This window comes from Hippocampus comes, unplaced genomic scaffold (genome assembly GCF_001891065.2).
Source record: "Hippocampus comes isolate QL1 unplaced genomic scaffold, H_comes_QL1_v1.1 scaffold10, whole genome shotgun sequence".
Lineage (NCBI taxonomy): Eukaryota > Metazoa > Chordata > Actinopteri > Syngnathiformes > Syngnathidae > Hippocampus > Hippocampus comes.
The window spans coordinates 769,418-789,154 of record NW_017805001.1 but is presented as its reverse complement, the minus strand read 5'-3'; the positions used below and the strand labels follow the sequence as shown (position 1 = coordinate 789,154).

Sequence of the window (19,737 nt, the reverse complement as noted above, 5' to 3'; positions counted from 1 at the left end):
AGGGGATACAAGTGATCCAACTAATGACTTTTTGAGATACGAGCCATCTTTTCATGCCAAATCACCCAGTTGGCGATAACCAAGCATATATTGATTTTAATGGTGGTGTAATTGTTGATAGTGATGGCACAACCCTAAATCTCAAATTTTAGGTCAATCCGAGCAGATGTTTGGGAGTTATGGCCCACCGAATTTGGCAATTTTTGACAAAATGGGGCATGGCCACCTTCTTTTGAATTCTTATATCTCAGGAACTACTGGGTCAGTCACAAAACGGGTGTTGTCCATCTTTTCATGCCCATTAAGATGCAATTTCTTGAAGTGTATGTGTGTATTTAAATGGTAAATGGGCCGTCACTTGTAGAACGCTTTTCTACCTTTGGTACTCAAAGCGTTTCACACTATTTGTAAGATTTATAATAATGTTGAGAGGACATAATTAGTGCACTGTGTGCAACGTCGTGCCTTTATTTTTCTAACTCAGGGTGGTATGATTACTTTCTCCATTAATGTATTTCACGCATGTAGTAATTTTGTTCTTTTACAAGCTTTCATTGACTGATGAAAATAGAAAGTTGTTATCATTCAGTGCATTGATAAGCTTAATTGTTTGTTTTATTTATATAAATACAGTTGAGTTATTTCAGACACAAATTCTCTTTTGGAGAGTGACTGTGTTGGCTTTTGTCAGAAATAAATGAAAGGTCTTTAAACCAATGTCAGGTCATTTTACTGGAAATTGGATGTATCAAAAGGACGAGTGGTATTGGTTACTTCGTATCGTTGAGTAGTTATACTGGTTGCGGTCTTAAAAAAAAAAGTGGCATCAAATCGAACGTCCCTTCTCCGAGCAGATGCCTTCCACGTCAGCATTTTAGCAAGTGTTATAAGCTCCTTTTTTTTTATTGTAATAAAGTGTCAAGGAATTTCTGCCTCGTGTCAGAGCGCTGAATTGACACGTCAGCTCTCGGCACAAAAAGTCTGTTCGCGTTGAGTGTCGCTCGCCTCCTCGATCCCGTTGATCACTTTGGCGGCCATTGTGACGAGCGCTGAGACGAAAACTGCCAGACCGAAATGACTTCCCTTCTCCTTATGACAGACTTGACTGCAGAACTATTGATTTCTTTTTTCCTTTATCCCACCGCTTCCTTTTTGCCAGCAAAAGGAGAGAAAGCGCCTTTTCTTGAGTAAATGAAGCTTTAACCTTGTCACCCTGTGCTCGGGGAAAGGGTATTGTTTATGTTGTCAATGTGCTGACTCGACTCATGAATGGAGTGCCTCTGAATGTTTCTCATTGCCAAGTACTGTATATACCGGTCCAAATGTCACTCGGTCTGGAAGGTGATGATGTCACCAAGTGCTCCTTTTGAGAACCTGACCCAAAAACTTGCGCCCCTGATGGCACATGACACTACGTTACAATGTACACAACAGTGGTGTACATTGGAGCTGAACGATTTTGAAAAAAAAAAAAAAAAATTCTCATTGTGATTCTTTGTCCTCACTGTTGCAGTTTTGATTTAATATGCAACTCCCCCCCGTGTCATCTTCCCATAATTTTAAGCATAAAAGAAATCAGTGATGTGTTATGATCGATGAAGTTTGATTTATTATACATCAATTGACGACTTGACCAAATTCCACCGAGCAAGTGGGGCATAAATGTAAGTCAGTTGGTCATAAACGCAAGAGAACTAAATTACCAAAATAACGCTTACATCAACTTCAGTGTTCATTGTTTGGAATGTCGTTTAAGAGCTCTAATTTTACTTCTGCTGCCATGAAATTGATGAATTGACAATTTAAGAAAATCTTTCATTTGATATTGTACGAAGTGGAATTTCAGATCTTTTTTTTTTTTTTTTGGTTTATTTAAAATGGGATCTGTTTGTGTGTGCGTGTGTGTGTGTGTGTGCGTGTGTGTGTGTGTAATATATATAAATGCAAGGTCTGAGATGTCTTGTGAAATTAAGATTTAAAGACGCCCTCCACCGTCAGAAATGTCTAGATGCCATAACTCCGCTCTGTCTATACTGGCATTGGTTTTACTTTTTGATTCGGTTAGATGATGTCGACACCATCTTGAAATGGTCTCCCATGTAAAGGTTTTTAAATCCAGTTAGCTTCCATCGTGCAATGTAAAGGAAGTCAGGAGAGACTTAATGAAAGAGGCTCACTGTGTCATTCGTTTGATGGGATACAGGGGTAAAGACGTAAAATGTGACGGTTGCCGAGACTACGCCGTGGGTCCTTGATGACAAAAGCAGTATTAAAAGCAGCTGTTAGATGTAATACCTCTTTTCATTTTAAAGCCCATTATAACTCGTCCTTTGGCTGGCAACCTTGAGAGTGAACACTTACGCAGTGTTTTTATGATATTCTAACATGTTTAGAGTGGCTGCAGTCCAACTTGTGGAAAGGGGCGAAGGGAGGGGAGGTGGGGCTCCATCTCTTTTTGTCGCGATTAGCCTGATGCTGCTATCTTCAGTCCTGCACAAAACAATTAGCGTCAACTTAGTTGGCCGGCACTTGTGCCATGCTAATTTCCACAAAGTGTCATGCACTCTGCTAATTTTTGAAAACAAAGACAACAAAAAGGGTTGGGGTGGGGGGCGCTTTTGGCCATTGTAGGCCACGTTTCCCCGGAAGATGGCTTTCGGGAGGCAGGCTATTTTCGACAGCAATGGGTGACCTAGATAAACACCCAGCGATCCTTCATTGTGCACATGTCGCTGCAGTGGCTTGTCATAGCCAGATGTTGACTGCGAGCTTTAGCGTTTACCAACATGACAATACACTGTTCTGGAAACTGTCCTGTTTGATAACAACAGAAGCTGGGTAAACAATGTGAAGATCAAGACCCTTTCACCACCGATTCCAAGTCTGGTCACTTGTCGGGGCAACATCCGTCGAGTTTATTTTAGGTTATAAAGGATGTTGTTGTGTGTTGATGAAATTTCGCCACAGACTAAGCCCCTCTCACAGCGGATTTTTGCACAATTTCCACACCTGAGGCATACAGTTAGAGGAGTAAAGCGTTTATTTGCTTGGTCCTCACGAACAGAACCAAGCAGGGCTGGCTGGACATTGTCGACACCATTTCCTGTTGGTACCTTTCACACCAGTGCAATGACACTCATTGCCTTTTTGAGTTGCAGTGACGGTTCTGATTAGGGACTAAAGCTGACATTAGGTTTTGAGTTAGAAATTTGGGCTGTAGACTCCCATTTGGAGTTATGGCCACATTGGGTCCCATAAGGTTTGCTTATTCTTAACTTTAGCATTCTGTGTCGGCAGAAGGCTGGAGATGCTGATGGGCTTTTGATTTCAGGTAAAATAGGTTCAGTTTGGTAAAATGTCAGAGCTTTTTATTTCCCTTAACATCACTTGCACTGCGCTCTCCTGATTAAAATCATACCTCATCGACCACCACCAGTTCATCAGCATAAATAAATCTCAATCCAACATAGCACCGGTCTCTCAAGTTGTCCCCCAAGGCTCTGTGCTTGGCCCCCTCCTCTTTATCCTTTACATCCTGCCCATGTCAACCCCCCACCCTCACCCCTCCCAATCAAGATAGGATCAGTGTGAGTTGCTAATAAGCCGATGCATCGCAGGCCGACGTTTGTGGCCGCGACCCCGCATGTTAACGCTGCAATTAGCCGTAACCACATCCCATTTGCTTTTATATCTCGGTGTTTTACAGTCGCGCCTGGCTCTTGCGTATCGCCGCCTCCGTGTTTACTTTTTTGTTGTGTCGATTAATCGCTCCGCTAAGTAGCAGCCAGGGGTGAGGGTGAAGCTGTTACCGCGCCATAGGATGACTGTGTTATTGTACAGCTAGAATGTTCTTCCTGTTCTTCTATATAATAACCGATGTCCCAGTAAAGAAAGGAAAAACACTCACTCTCATCCGTTGTGTGGTTAAAACTCCATCCCTTGCCAAACTCAACTTACTGCCTGTATCCCTTGCAAACACGTCCATGATATTTATCCTCAATCCACGATTGTACCTGTACATTTTAATCCAGAAGGGAGCGCCTGAGTGTTTTGTCCTGTTTTTAAATTGTCACGGTTCGCTGCCATGCTCATTATTGATACACTTGAAAATGTTCGGGTTGCAAATTAAAATGTTTTTTTTTTTCTGTTTACTTTGACAACTGCGAGTGGAATTAAATAGCATGAAGCCTTTCTTTTCTGAATTGCTCAGTATTTGCCCAACTGCTGCTTATTATGAAGTGAGTTGACTTGAGTTCAGTACAGCATTTGTACCTCAAGTTTGCATGAGCAAATCACTACAAAACAAAAATCTGCCAAATGTCTCTCAAGGCAACACTATCGTATAAATATATATTTTTTTTAAATCACAGGAGGGAGGAATCTTTGCAACAATCTTTATTGACAATTGATAGCTCCTAAAGCGAATCTGCTCAGAACATTTGGAACACAAAAGCATGGATGTGGCTCCCTGCGGTGGCAGAATGAGATTTCCTGCCAGAGGAAAGAAAATCCTCGGTGTGCTTGGAGCTGCGACATCCAGGTAATGTTTGCACGAGTTGTGCACACAGGGAAACTGTCCTCGTTCTGGGACCACCACAACAGCAGGTTCGATAAATTTGTGCTGTTTCCAAAGCATCACTGACAACCTTTGTGTGGGGTGGAATAATTCCTTGCTCTCCTCTCATTCCGTTTGATAGTTTGGGTGGAAAAATGTTTCAAAATCATGCTCCAGCTTGACATCCGCCCCCTTACTGGATCTCCCTCACCGGAGCTGCACATTCAGAAATCGAAGGAAATTAAGGTGATGGATTAATTTCATTGAGCGCATTCAGCAGTTGCTGGAGGCAGCTCTGTCTCTTCCTCGAGTCAAAACACGTTGAATAACGACTAGTCGATGTCACATTGTGAAGTAGCAAAGTTGACGAGTCTGTACAGTCACTATACTGTCCTACACCGCCACGGTCTGCCCACACGCAGTGATGAAAACTACAAATCTTTTCAATTTAACATTGCCTGTGTACTATATACAGCTTTTAAATTTGGTTGTAGACTAACAAATGGCCAAAATCTGGCTGAAATGTCCACCCCAAACCAAAATTGCACACTTCTCATGTCTCTGTGGGCATGGCTTCCTGAGACTTTTTGGTGGGTCTACTCATGTACACACACAAGTACGAAATTTGATGTTTCTAGCTTTGGGGCATTTTCAGCATATTTGATATCATTTTTTTTTTCCCAGCGCTACCGTACGTGATGTGCATAATGCCGCAAGCCTTGGTTGTTGATCTAGTGAGGTGTTCCGACGTCATGTGAATTTTCACGTCTGAGAGTGGGTACACGCCTTGTACAAGTGCATTGTGCTCCATACGTCAACAGTGGGCCTCCTCCTCAGCTGGCTTGCTCACGTCTGCTGCCATCATTCTCAAACGAGCTCCACTGTGAGCGGAGGAAGAGAAGGATATAAAAAGATGGATGGTGTGTGCGTGCGTGCGTGTGTTTCAAGATGAATAACACCGCGGTCCATTCGCCACTTTATGGACTCGCTTGTCATTAGTGTCAAGTAGAAGAATCCAATTTACAGGTTGAGCTTTGATTGCAGCAATTAGCTGATTTTACCCCTTGACTGCACAGTCTTCGGCACCGTGTGAAATAGCTTTGTTTGTCTGTGAAATAACTCGCCATCTTGACTCATGCCGATCCTGGTGAATGTCCTCCGAGGCCAATTTTACTCAAAAGTAGGAACTTTAATAGGCATGTCAAGCATGATGAGACCCACGGATAAGTCTTGAGAAGCTATGCCTGGATAGACACAGAAAGTGTCATTTTGGTTTGAAGCTGCCATTTTAGAGCGATTTTTGCCCATTTCTAGCGCTCTTTAAAAGGTGACCTTCTCCTCAAGATTTTGCAAGATGCATTTTGACAGGGGTAAAAATGTTAACCCTTTAGTAGACAAGAGACAGGACAGCCGCTTGGAGGATCATGAGGGATACAGTTTCATTTAATCTTTCGGGCGAGGAGATGGTTAGAACACAACCGGGATGGGAGCTCTAAGTAGTGTCTCTCTTTCTCCTTAGGTGAGGTTCCATATACACGCAAGAACAGGCAATTATCATCAGGCTCATGCAACTGACCCTCCCAACCCCCTTCCCACAAAACACAGACACGCTTTCTCTCGCAGCAACTTGATATTGCAATATACAGAAAGAGACGGGGGGAACAAGGCCTGCAATTTGCATAAAATAAAATTTTGAAGTGCAGTTTAATTTTCCATTAACACTAAACTAGTAATAATGTCATACGTTTCGATCCGTGAGTTGATAATAATATATTTTAGGATCTGTCAAGTTAAAAGCGAGTTTCACTTGGCAGCATGAAATTTATTCGACATGTCCGTCATGTGAAGGCCTTACAGAAGAGCAACCCGTGCCTGATTAAACAGAAAGTTTGCCACTTTGGTTTAAATTAAAGAATCCATGGAGATTTTGTACAACTGCTACTGCATTTGAATCATGCGCAGAGTTAAATGACTTCAAAACAATTAACATTTTCAATATGGAGTGTGAATGGAGCATGACATCACAAACATAAAACTCCAAATGTCATTGAAAATTCAGTCACTCCAGGAGTCGTCGTTTTTTGTTATTTCTAAGGATTCTTCAAGTGCAAACCCCTCCTCGGGGATACGAGTAGACTAATGGATGGCGCTGTATTGCGAAGGATGTTAGTTTCCGTGGTCGCATGTGGCCAGAGCACGGCAGCGAAAAGTGATGACTCACCGTAAAATGTTTGAAATTCAGTTATTCAAGGTCAGAGCCAAAGTAAACATCGCTACGTGATGCGAGTGGGAGATTCTTGGATTTGATTTGTATTTCTTCTGTTCCCTTTCTCTCAGTTGAACATTTTTTTCACGACATCTAAAAGTTTTCAAATGGTCACAAAGAGTGAGTTAGCGATTTCATCTGCGAGCTCTCTGTTGTTGGCACTGTTGACATTTGAATATTTCCCATCACAACTGTCTTACCCATGACACATCACTTTTTTATAGCGACACTTCAGAAGGTGCCTTTTTTTTTTTTTTTTTTGTCATTGTTGTGCGGTAAAGAGCACTAGAGGAACAGCAAGCGCTCCGCTGCCTTCAAAGTAATTGTGCAAAGCTGCCAGGGAGATCAGAAAACAAAGTACAAATCTTTGCAATCTGCCACAACATCATAATTAAATTCCGAACCCAAAAAGAAGTGGGTTGCTCAGACGACTGTTTTGGTCTTCTTAAAAACAAAAACAATTGAGGCATTACACAAAAATAACATGGTTTGATTTTTCAACACCCGCAGAGAAGTAGGAAGGGTAGAAAAGTTCATTTTCCACATTCATTTTGGCAAGTGAAGGCAGCCTCTTCATCTCCCGCTGTCGATTAGTAATCAAGACGCGTTGTCGAAGGTCATCTGGCAGGATGCACTTTTGCCATTTGGGAGACTTTTATCCGCCATCGGCGAGGTCAACATCGCCACGGTTTGGCTACCTCCTCATCGAGTCGTGACGCAGCCAAAATGGCTAGCGCGTCTCGAAAGCCTCCCTGACGCATCTACTCTACGTGTCACTCTCACACTGCTTAGAGCGCATCCATAATTCACCACGCTCTCCCCAAGGCGGCGGCGTACCTTGCGACGGGGTGGGACCGCTGCCCGCTGGGACCGGCAGGGTTAACGAGTCGCAGAGGAAAGCAATCAGGCCCGTCTCCGCAGGTCCATTTCAAGTAGTAGAAGCAGTCATGTTGGACTCCTAATGTGTCCCTTGCATCAAACGGAATGAGAATCGGCCCTACCGTTTGGTACGTGCGTACTGAATGTCAATCTTTTGAGATTTTGGTGTGTCTTTTCCACCAAATGTTAACATTTATGCTAAATGAATGGAAACATTCTTCTTCGTAAAATGAAGCTTGTGCATCAGGTGTTGATTATTTGCTGAGCAATGTTGGACTCTTGTCGTCTCGCTACGGTCTTGGTTGTCCACATTATCACAAAATCATCAAGGTGGTCCTTGATGTTCTTTGAAGGTAGATTTCAAAACTATCGCTGTTTGGAGATTTACACTACGAGGTTCACTTCACCATTTCAAGTGTTTGTCAGGTTGGACTCTTATCATCTGACGTCTATCAAACGGAATGAACGTCTTATCTCAGCTAATATGTCGCCTGATCCTTCTTTTTTTTTGGATGCTAAGGTCCTTTGACAAACCCAGAACGTAATCCCATTACCCTGAGCGGAAAACTCAACAAGTCTTAAGTCTCCGTCCTCCTATTTGTGTTGGTGTGTTGTTTTGCTGGAAAGACCACATTTAATAAAATTTAAACAAAAAAAAACATCCATTATTCATATTGCCGCCTGCTGGCTACTTAGATCTCTTATTTATAAGAGTGATGGCGACAGTGACTCAGCTTCTTCAGTGCTGGTAATGTTGTCTCAGGATTCATGTATACTGAATGCTGCACATACCTGTACAAATATTGTACAAAGGAGGACATTCGAGGAATTGGATGACTTTTTGTTGATTTTTCAAGTGACAGTTTGTAACTTGGAAAAACTCGAGTTAAAATACGCAGATATCAAGGTCCGAGTGTAACTAACCTGTATGTGATCACGAGACAGTTCAGTGTTAGTAGACCTTGATGGCTGCATTCCTTTCATCTGCTCTGTACAACCTCTACGCCGTTGAATCGAGTCCAGGTGTAGCCGCGTGAAATTAAAGTAGGATGAGGAGTTGCGGTGCAGTAAGGTAAGGAAAGGTGGATGAGATGATATGATGACTAAAACTGCCATTTTTTTTTTCACCTTGGGGCTAGTTCTGCCTCCGTAACAGAACTGAATCATTCCTGTGTGATAAGGAGTTAGGACATGGGTTTTCAAGGAATGCATAGTGTACATTATACCACATTAGAATGTACACAAATTTCCTATTCATAATATTGAGGAAAAATAATCCATCTCAATTAGATTATTTTATTTTTAAATTCATAGAATCTTGGAGCGCATGTGTGACGCTGGTCATCTGGCTCACGTCTACATGATCACCGGTTCTTCGGATTAAGGGTTGTCTGCTTAGCCAGCTGTCTAAATGCCGCTCTATTCCTGTGGCGCTTCATTTCCTCAAATGGACTCTCAGACCTGAGGCTTTTGTCAATCGTGGCCTTGTGAAGTCCTTTGAGACGCTTTTGTGATTAAGGGCTATATTTGACATGTCTTCAATGAATGAGAGAAGGAAAGTAAACGGAAGGAAGGAAGGAAGGAGATCTGGACGGAAAGGAGACGTTTTGATAAGATGTAATAACTAAAAAATGTTAACGTACATGCCAACTTTTGTCCCAACGTGCAGAAGGCGACTGCAAATGTGGAGCCACTCATACTTGTGCTTAAGATCCTGGCGGCGACCCACAAATAACTCTTTTCAGAGACCCTCAAATACTCTCAAGTATCTACTTTGGCATAACTCATTTTGGATGTGTTTGGTAATTAATTAGGCTGCGCTTTTTGCTTTAGGGAGTAACGACTCTCTGGTGCTCCGTTGTATTTTCCAGCTTTCTTTCAAGCTTGTGCTCGCCTTGAGCATCTTTACATCACCCCGCAAAGAAGAAAAGAAGTAGCGTCGCTAGATAAAAAAAAAAAATGTAAATATTTTAACCCGAAACTTTTTTTTGTGTGCATATTAATGTGAAATGGAATATGTTGCTTGAAAAAGACAAAAGGTTATGATGTTATTTTTTATTTTTCATAAATTTACATAAAATTACAGATTATCCATTTTTGGGAATTTGACTTTATACATAATAAGCAAATGAAAGAGTTGACCATTTGAATTAGCAACGAAAAAAGCAAAAGTAAAACTAGAAAAAAAAATCTGGTCAAATTCAAAATACCACAAAAGTCAAAGATGAACCAGAACACACTTAGTGAGCTGGAATTCATCCCCCCGCGATACACGGGAGTTCGCTGTACACTGTTGTCAATTTTTTCATATATTTTCTGAAACACACTTATTGAGCGATTCATACAAAATATCTTCTCAAATTCAAAATCTAATTTGAAGCTGATCAACCTAACGTTAATGTCACAATGGACGTTGCGGAAGTTCAAACGCATCCTCACCTCGGCCTCCCTTCCGACTCGACGCAATTTCCCATAGATCCTGACGCCGCGTGGTTGTTTCGCTGCGCTTCCCCGTTCGCCGACACGGTTTGTCGAACAACATCCGGTGTGCTTCCAGATGCGCTCGGCCGGCTTGATTACCGCATCCCTGCGTACGGTCGGCACAACAAGAGCGAGAAAAGTTCAGCGCAAAGAGTGGCGAAAGAAATCTCACCGGCTCGACGCCGCATCAATAATTCAACAGCAGCTGTCGTGACGAGCAGCATGAGGAGGAGAGCGACACAAGCTTCGAAAAAAGAAAAGAAAAATCTGAACAAGCCGATGAGTGACAGTTACAAAACGTCTTGTCTGGTAACTAGAATAAAGCTGGCGCCGAGGGTTCTGATCATAGTTTCTTTCCCTCTGAGCCCTTTTTAGTGACGCTCACCGCGCCTTAATTAGTCTGCCTTTCTAAATGTAATGGCACACAGTTCCAACGAGAGAAAATCATAGTGGCCGACGCTATCTGTCCGTATTTACAGCATCAGGCAATGAGACCGAGCGGAATGACAACAGTGCAATAGAGAACATGAATAATAAATACGATACAATATTTATGCAGAGGTGAATGTGAGCAGCAGTAAGACTAGTCAGCAGGGTTGTATGTGGCCGCTGTACATGAATAATAAAATCGGCACAGGTATGCAGATGCGAATGGTAAACTACACATGAATGATCACGTGAATACGGTTGTGACGGTCAAGCGCAGCAAGAATAGTCAGCATTATTTTCTGTGGCGCCTCGACACAAGTAATAAATAGCATAGAGTGGTGCCTTGTTTGTTTTTTTTCCTCCTTTGCTTTGACATATGACATGCAAGGACTGCACGGCGGCAGTCAACTCAACTTATTTCACAGCAAGCCGCAGTCTGGAAGGTGATAACAATTCCATTCAAAAAAAGAGGTTCCAAGCGGTTTATTGCTCCCCTAAGGATCCTGTCAAACAAAATAAAATAAAATAAAAAATGTGTATTTAGAACATGCACATAGCTTTGCCTTCAATAAGTCAGTTTAGCTTTAAACTTCACATGGTACATGGTTTCCTATTTAATGCTTTTTTTTTTCTTATGATTTGGCTTCACATGGTACATGGTTTCCTATTTAATGCTTTTGTTTTTCTTATGATTTGGTTAAAAAATAATAATAATAAACAAACAAACCGATATGGATGAAATAAATAAATAAATAAATAAATAAACAAACAAACCGATATGGATTACTTATTTTGATATATTTTCAGCCATATTGCCCAGGCCGAATGCATGCTATCCAAACAGAAGTGGGCAGCAGCACGAACAGGAAGTATTGCTACAAAAGGGCAGTTGAGTTGCTGCTGTTGGCAACATTATCTTTGCCATCTGGGGAGAAACAAAAAAAAAACAAAAAACAAGCCAGCACACTTTGGCAAGAGGTTAAATGTTGACTATGCTCCATGTTTATCATGCTGGAGATCTGGAAACCGTTTCGAGAGTCGGAGAGTACACATTAAAGGGAGGACCAAGTGATTCCCAGACATGAAAACAGGTGTGGAGGAAATGTGCTCAGCCAAGGAGAAGAAACAAATGACTCGAAAACTCCTCGCCCCACTCTTATCTTTCACACCTGTGCTGCCTTGTTCCTGTACCGGTTGCTGTTCCTCTGTGTTTCCTACTCGTTCCACCGCCTTCATCTTTTATTTAGCCCAGCACGTCCTCTCTCTCCATCCCCGTTTTATGGCTCCACCGTGCACCCGACTTTCACTGCCTTGCTGATTTATGTGATCACCGCTGTGGTTTTTGTGCCTAGAGAGGAACTTCAGCACCCCTAGCATGACTAAATACAGATGGACAGCGGACACGGACCATTTAATGCCTGTAGTAGGGACAGACGACATACTGCACAACGTACACTCACCATTTGTATCGAGCTGCCCCCGATAGCGTAGCATTCTATCCGATTGTATTACAATGTGATATCATTCACTACAACTATAAAGACATGTTTGCCATTATTGGTACAGACTATAAAACAAATCAAAAACGTGTGTAGTTTTGGGAAAACCTGATAACTAAAGTGTCATTTTTTTGTTAGTCCTGTTTGCTAACTAACTAAATTTGAAGTTTTTTTTCTTAATCCTGATAGCAAACACTGATCTGACTTTGGAAGATTAACTCCTTCCTGTAGTGTTTGTGTTTTAAAACCAATTCGCGAACATTAACTAACAAATGTGATCCTCATAACAAGCTAACTGGCTAGTTGTTTGAAGTTCAAGTCAAGTACAACTTTATTGTCAAATGTGCTGTATGTCACACAGCACAGATGACATTTCTTCCCTCTCCACAGCAACATGTTTGCCATTATTGGTACAGACTATAAAATAAATCAAACGTGTGTAGTTTTGGGAAAACCTGATAACTAAAGTGTCATTTTTTTGTTAGTCCTGTTTGCTAACTAACTAAATTTGAAGTTTTTTTTCTTAATCCTGATAGCAAACACTGATCTGACTTTGGAAGATTAACTCCTTCCTGTAGTGTTTGTGTTTTAAAACCAATTTGCTAACATTAACTAACAAATGTGATCCTCATAACAAGCTAACTGGCTCGCTTTTTGAAGTTCAAGTCAAGTCAAGTACAACTTTATTGTCAAATGTGCTGTATGTCATACAGCACAGATGACATTTCTTCCCTCTCAACCAGACAACAAGAGGAGCCGCTGCGGGTGCCCGCGCCGCCATCAAAAGAACAGTTAACATAAAATGACTAAATAATACAACATAACACATAAGACACAAACAAGTTGAACCAACTTGTTTAGCTTTAACATAATCCTTGAAAACGAATGTGGTTTTGTGTATTCCCGCTACCTAGATACCTAGCTAGCTGACAAATTATTGAAGTTGACCTAAATTGTAGTGCTTGGAACCCACGCTAACTTACAGCTTTCTAACTTGCTTCATCCTATACACCTCACATATTTTTGATGTTTTGACTGCCGTCGTATGTCGAACCTGTGGCTCTGATGGAAGCGTGAAGCATCGGATGCACCTCCCCCACTTTAACTCCAAGCAGATACAGCTTTACACCCCTCACCGTAACTTATTTCCGCTCCATCTTGGCGTTCCTTTTTAGCGAGGTGTAAATCAATTCACCCGGGAGGTGAGCTCCTGCCGCAATCTTTTTTTTTTCCTCCGTTCAATCTCAATTAATCTTCATCATCCTCCCATCTTTCTTCTGGGAGGCTGTGGTAGGAGGTCTCCTCGATATCAAACAGTCCTCCCGGGCAGCGCTCCCATGGGGGTTTCTATGCTGGAATTGGGGAGCATCCAAATTCTTTTCAACTGTCTTCATCCAGCACGACTGCGAGGTGGAGTAAAACAGCATTTTTTGCCCAAGTAATGAATCATCAGGTCGTTCCTTTTTTATACGGCCTGGAAAAGACAGCAATTTCCGACTTTTTTTCCACATCGCTGTGCTGTTTAAACGACACCATCGCCGAGTGGGGGAAGCAAAGTCGGCTGTGCATTTTTTCCCCTTGATTTCACTGTAATTGCTGTACTTTATACAATTAATTAAAAACAAAAAGCAGCGAAACGATGCTAAGAGTCAAGGAGTGTGGATAAATGTTTTCTTGCGTGCTTTATTTTTCCATGTGCAGCCACTTTTATATATGCCATAAAAGTCTGACTTTTCCTGCGTTTTTTTTCCCGCCCTCACCGCTGTTCCAACTAAACGGCACCGTCACAGAAAATGGTGACAAAGGATCTGGCAATTTTCTGTCTTGAGGGTGCATCAGAAATGTTAGAACGCACCAAGATGGCATCTGTGTGTAAGGGAATACCGAAAAGGTGAGATGAGTGCTGCAACATCTCACCTCTGCTTCGGTTCTGTGTAAATGTTAAATGTGGTAGTGTGTAAAAGCTGACATTTTTCCACCTTGTTGCAGTGCTGCTGTTTTATTAAGATAAGAAAAGATAAGAAAACCTTTATTTATCTCACAATGGAGAAATTGCCAATTGAAACAGCACCTTCATGGAATAGGGGAGACAAAGTCGAATTGGACATTTTTCACCGCCCGTGTATAAGGGAACGCCAGAAAGTCGGGATGAGTGCTGGAATATCCCACCTTTGCTGGGTTCCGTGTAATTAAATTAAAGGCGGATAAATGGTTTGAGTCTTCCGCTCAGTGTTTTTTTTTTTTTTTTTTTTTTTTGTGTAACCACTTTGATATGGGCTGTAAAAGCTTGCATTCTTCTACCTTTTTTCCCACTTGGCCAAAAGACACTGTCAGTGAATAGGGGTGGGGGGGATGAAATCGCACACAATTCGTCATTTTAGGAGGTAACATCCGAGCCATGACGGCACCTGTGCTTCTTGTGTCGAAAGCAATTTTCGCTGTCCAGCTGACACAGAATTGGTGAGGGGCGCGACCTGTCAGCGTTTTCTTCATTACGTAGTACAGCGTCATTGTAAGACCCTATGCCTCTGAGTGGCAATCATTCGCGCCTGTCGCAAAGTGCACATTCACGTCAGGGTTCGTTCACGGTTGGAAATGGTCAAACCTATCCTCCTCGGTTGAGATGGTGAACCAGATGCTGCTTGCAGAACAATTGTAAAATCGAGATTAAAAGTGATTTCCAGAATAAAAAAAAAAAGCATTTAAAAGAACTCATTCGTATTTTAATGAAACTAATAAAATACAGGTCTCCTCGCTAATTATTGCCTGGCACACGCGCTCTAATTACGCCTGACACTTTGACTCTCATGTCTCATTTTCCATCACCCGGCACACTACACCCACTCACTTACCATTCCACCCATCTAATCTGCACATGTTGCACGGAATCTTACAGCACGTGAGAAAAGAGACCGAAGATGAATGCAGACCGCCTTTCTAAAAGGAAAAAAAAACCTGCATCTTTTGCTCTACCCCTGCTTGGCTGGGGCTTGGGCCTAGATTTGTGTTATTGCTCTAGATGTGTTCTCATTACACACTGCTGCCCGCGAGGAAGACACACACAAGCACATACACACACACACACACACACACACACACACTCACACAGACACAGAGGCATGATTGCTACTCCTTACTGCTAAGAAGAAGGCGGCAGACGGAGAAAATAAACCCAAACATTTGCATAAAAGTCAAAACAGCAGCAGAATGTATTGCTTCATTTTTCATTTTTTTTTTTTTGCAGTTTGTAATGACGAATCGTTTACCACTTTCATGTCTTTGATCATCTTGGAATGTTTCTTTCTTTTTCTTTTTCTTTTTTTTTTTTTTTGTTGTTCCACATGCAATTTGCTGCCTTTCACTTGTTTTTGTAAATCGTTTGGACTGTAAATATCGTTCGTCGAGAACCAGAATTGACCGTTTGTTCACAGTGGTATACGGGACTAAAATGAACAAATATACAATTTTACCTCTACATTAAACCATTTCTATCCATTTGTATGTATTTAAATATTTTACGTACACATTTTCCTTTTTCTTTTGATGGCCTATTCATCCAAACACAAAAGTAGGCGGAAAACGAATATCCACATGAGAGTTGCCAGGCTTTTTCCCTCAGTCAAATTGAGGCAGAGGTGGTACCAGGCTCATCATTTACTGTCTCAAGCAACCAATTTCAAACCGGTAACGTTAAGTGTTGTACTAACACTCTATTACAAATAAGACGCTTGCGTGCGGACACTAGGTGAGGGTCAGCACGAGGCCGCGGGGTGTGCTCATGATAATTGCGCATGTGAGTGTGTGACAAATGGTTGACACCTGGTGAGTATCGCCTTCTGACTGGTTGTTTTTCCTGAGGCGTGGTGTTTTATTGTGTATCGATTTAAAGGGACAAGATGGGGCCAGAGATGGCAATTTTTTTTTTTTCTCCACAGTTCATATTTATCATGTGCTACTCTCAAGTCACAATTACTGTTTGGACAAATAGCATTTTTTTTTTAATTGTATGGTCCCCTTTTTATAACTTTTTCCTTTGCACTCTACTAATATCAGCTTTGCGTTAATTTCACATTACTCCTCATACATTTGATTCTGCTTTTTGTCCTGAAACTGTATTTACAGATCGGAAGCTATGCCAACTCAACGTCACATTTGCAGTAGGAAAGAAAATCTGTAATGTGTCACTCTTGAGTCTTCATCTTCAAGTTGCAGTGCAATGCCGTTCAAATCAATGGTTTTTCCAGATGTCCGAGGCTGTAGGGGCAGGGGCGACGCCAAATCTGGCGGAGGCGGCCACCTCCAAATTTGATATCCCAACAAACCTCCGATTGCCTTGAAAAGTCTGATGTTTATCACTGTCCTCCGCCTTAAAATGTTGGCGCAAGTGACGTTGGCTATGATCCGAAAAAGGTGTTGATGCATGGGGCTGTTTGTGTTTGGGAAACAGGGACGCACCGCGGGGAGTGTTTACGTGTCGCCAAGTTGCTTAGCAACTCTTCATTGTTGCCCAGCGTGAGAAGATGGGAATCAAAAATTCCAAATGAGCTACAGAAGAAAACAAGCATGCAAGGTGTTGTTTTTTGAGAGGCGTGCGCTGTGTTGGGCATCGAGAGGTTCTCATTCATGCCTGCTGCTTCTCTGCACATTTCCCATCTGCAATCATCAGCCTCGATTGTAGACATTCGTCTATTTATCGCTGACCCAGCGAGCCCACTGGCCCTCATCACACACATTTATTGTTTTTATTATGGCCAAGACGATTTCTATTATGGCCCAGTCGTTAATATTCTGCAAACAAAATTTCATAGGGATAGTTCACGAGTGAGTAGATGCACAAAAAGTCTCAGGAAGCCATGTCGGAAAAGACAACAGAAGTCTGGCTTTTTAGTTCGAAGCAGTTTTTTTTTTGTTTTTTTGTTTTTTTGTCACAATCAACCTTTTGAGAAATGCAATCACTCTTTTGACCATTTTAATCTGTTGCCATAATTTGTCAATCACGAGGAGCACCGAAATTGCAGTCAGCGGTGGTGAAATTTTTGCGTTTTCATCTTTTAAAAACGATGCGCTTGCCTGATGGCAAAAATCACTTAAACCAAAAATAACCAAACTTTTCACCCGAGTATAACATATGCATTGAGTGTAAATCAACCCAGTCATGAAACGCTCCGATGCTTTGAGGTAGCAGCTAACCCCAAATGTTTGCTGCGTCACTGTACGATCGTAAAACCTCATTCCCACGAACTGTCAAAGTCACTGACTTGGCCTGCTGCGCTCGCTAGCCGGTGTCGTGCTGGCGATGATGCTTCGAAGCACAAGTAGGTGGTGTTTGGATGGTGCAGCCACCTCCCCAATACCCCCAAAAAACAAATCAAAATAACAGTATAAATCCCATGGAGTTATTCTGCATGACTGATGTTTTTATATAATACTCTACTACAAATCATAATGTCATGTGGTCGCACCCTGGCGAAAACTTGTAAATTGTAGCGTTGCTAAACTCTGTAAAAGTAGCAACCCGAGATGAATATTTTTTCTCCCCCAACTAATGCATCCATTTGAAATTCAGTGCAGATACCGTATGGAGCTGTGAAAATCACAGCTAGTCGCCCGTTCTGTGTGTACTTTAGAGTTCACAATGCCTTGGAAGTTGTAATAATTTGAAGGGAAGCACTTATTTCGATTTCAGTGGCCAAAAGGGAAATAAAAAAGAATCTATGCATTCCGCCAATTGTATTGAATTGTTGGGGGACTGCTTCACACTGTAGCTGCAGTGCGGCAGCGGACCAACGCTCGTGTTTTATACTGATTCCCCGAACCCCTGCGGTCCGATCGAACCCAAGTTGAGAACCACTGCTCTCGCACGAATAAATAAATGTATGTTTTGTCAATAATCTCGACCTTTCCTCGCATATTTGCACCGATAATGTCTGCCGTGCCCCCGTTTCGGTTTGTGGTGTCTCTGCTGGTTCCCGAAGACTTAGATGGAGCTTGTGTAGTTATGAGAGGGATCGTTGACATTGTCAGGAAGGCCTGGCAGCCCTCTGGTATAAAGAGGAGGCGATGTCACGACACGCCGCGTCGGCCGCGCTAACGAGCCTTATGCTCAGAGGGGCAAATCCCACGCGTGCCGTTGGCGCGGCGTGTCATCGACGCGCACCTGACCGCACTTCCCCTTTGTACTCGCTGAACGCCATCCTGCTATCAGGCGAGAGCAGGCTTGAAACCTTCTTGTCAAGAAGCGCGGCTTAGCGAGTCACTGCTGTGTTCTCTACGGTGGCTTCGTTGTCGTTTGTTGTCCTGGCTGTGAGGTATCCGCAACTGGATACGGGGGATTTGTAATCGGCTTGCCAATTTCCCGTCTTTCAAGGTAGTCTCTTGACGAACTGCATAGTCGTCAACTGTCGCTGGAGTGGAAAGTTTCAAAACTGCAATTCACTGCGGCTTCACCCGTTTGCACGATGCAGGGACTGGTTGATGCCTGATCTCAGGGGCACCAAAAGAACTATAGAAAATGAATACGAGGCATTGTGATGCATCGTGACATGACATGATATTGACATGACGATTGTAATCGAATCATATGACCCATGAAAAAGTCACATTTCTGACGGTGTGAAAGGGGTGAAGAGGTCACTCTGGTCCGAATCCTGCTTTGGTGAGGTGGGTGTGAAAGTGTTTATAGCTCCTTTCAGACTGCCTTTCCACCATATTGCTGCATCAGCAAATCTTCAGTCATCTCTCATCCCCAGATGGTACCTCACACATAAGATAACGGGCCAGAAAAAACAAAAAACAAAGCACACCCAGGAAAGACTTCTTGAATGGCCGATATGGGAAGGGTCTTGTTTGGAATCTCTTGATGTTTGTGAGCTTAATCCAAAGGGAGCAAAATATCTCGCACCTAATGCCGCATTTACCTTCCCCTCTGTCCAACCCTGCTTTGGCCTTTTTTTCCCCCCTCCGGCATCGCATCGGTATCAGACCAGATGAATTGACGCACCTTTATTACGGCGATAAAAATCACAAGCGCGTAAATCCTCAGTCCGATCAAGCAGACGCCTGGACAGATGGTTGATAACTCTCGATGAAAAGATGTTTTGATTCGCAAGCGTTTTCTTAATCCCCTGCACTGCTTAGGTTTATCGATAGACATGGTCTTGATGGGGGAATTTTTGGTTTGTTTTAAAGACATGGGCGCATTTTATTTGAATCGCCCGTTCTCATCATAACTTGCCTGCTGCAGCATTTCCGTCAGACTTTGAATGCTTTCATGACGGAACATACACAGGCAGCGAAACGACATTAAAGAGGACACTGGATAACATTTGTCAGAGCTCAGCTTTTTCTTCTTTGAGCCAGCCAGACAGACTGTGGGGGCGGGTGATGATTTGTTTTGGTCGAAAAGGCCACGTTGATGCTCCCGCTCAAACGCTGAAAGCTTTGAGCTGTAAACAGTAGCCCCTAGCTGGCAAAATGACGGCGCCACTTTGAAGCAAACTGATCTTTTTTGGGCCCGCTCTTTACCCGCAAAATGGACGCCTTTTTTATATGGATGGAGCGTAGCGTTTGTTTGCGTGTATAATAGTGTTTTAATTCAGGACTTTGTCACTCGTGTGGAAAAATGGAGT

At 42.5% G+C, this 19,737-nt stretch overlaps 1 protein-coding gene and 1 long non-coding RNA gene across 2 annotated transcripts in view; one reads left to right on the top strand and one right to left on the bottom strand.

Moving 5' to 3' along the window:
- Positions 1-19,737, top strand: part of asic2 (acid-sensing (proton-gated) ion channel 2) — a 108,864-nt gene that overhangs the window by 6,364 nt on the left and 82,763 nt on the right. The window lies entirely within an intron of this gene.
- LOC109532107 (uncharacterized) lies at positions 4,690-8,888 on the bottom strand. The gene is made up of 2 exons (XR_002171314.1): positions 8,625-8,888; positions 4,690-4,771 (listed from the first exon to the last, which is right to left on the bottom strand). It is a non-coding gene; the product is annotated as an uncharacterized LOC109532107 (long non-coding RNA).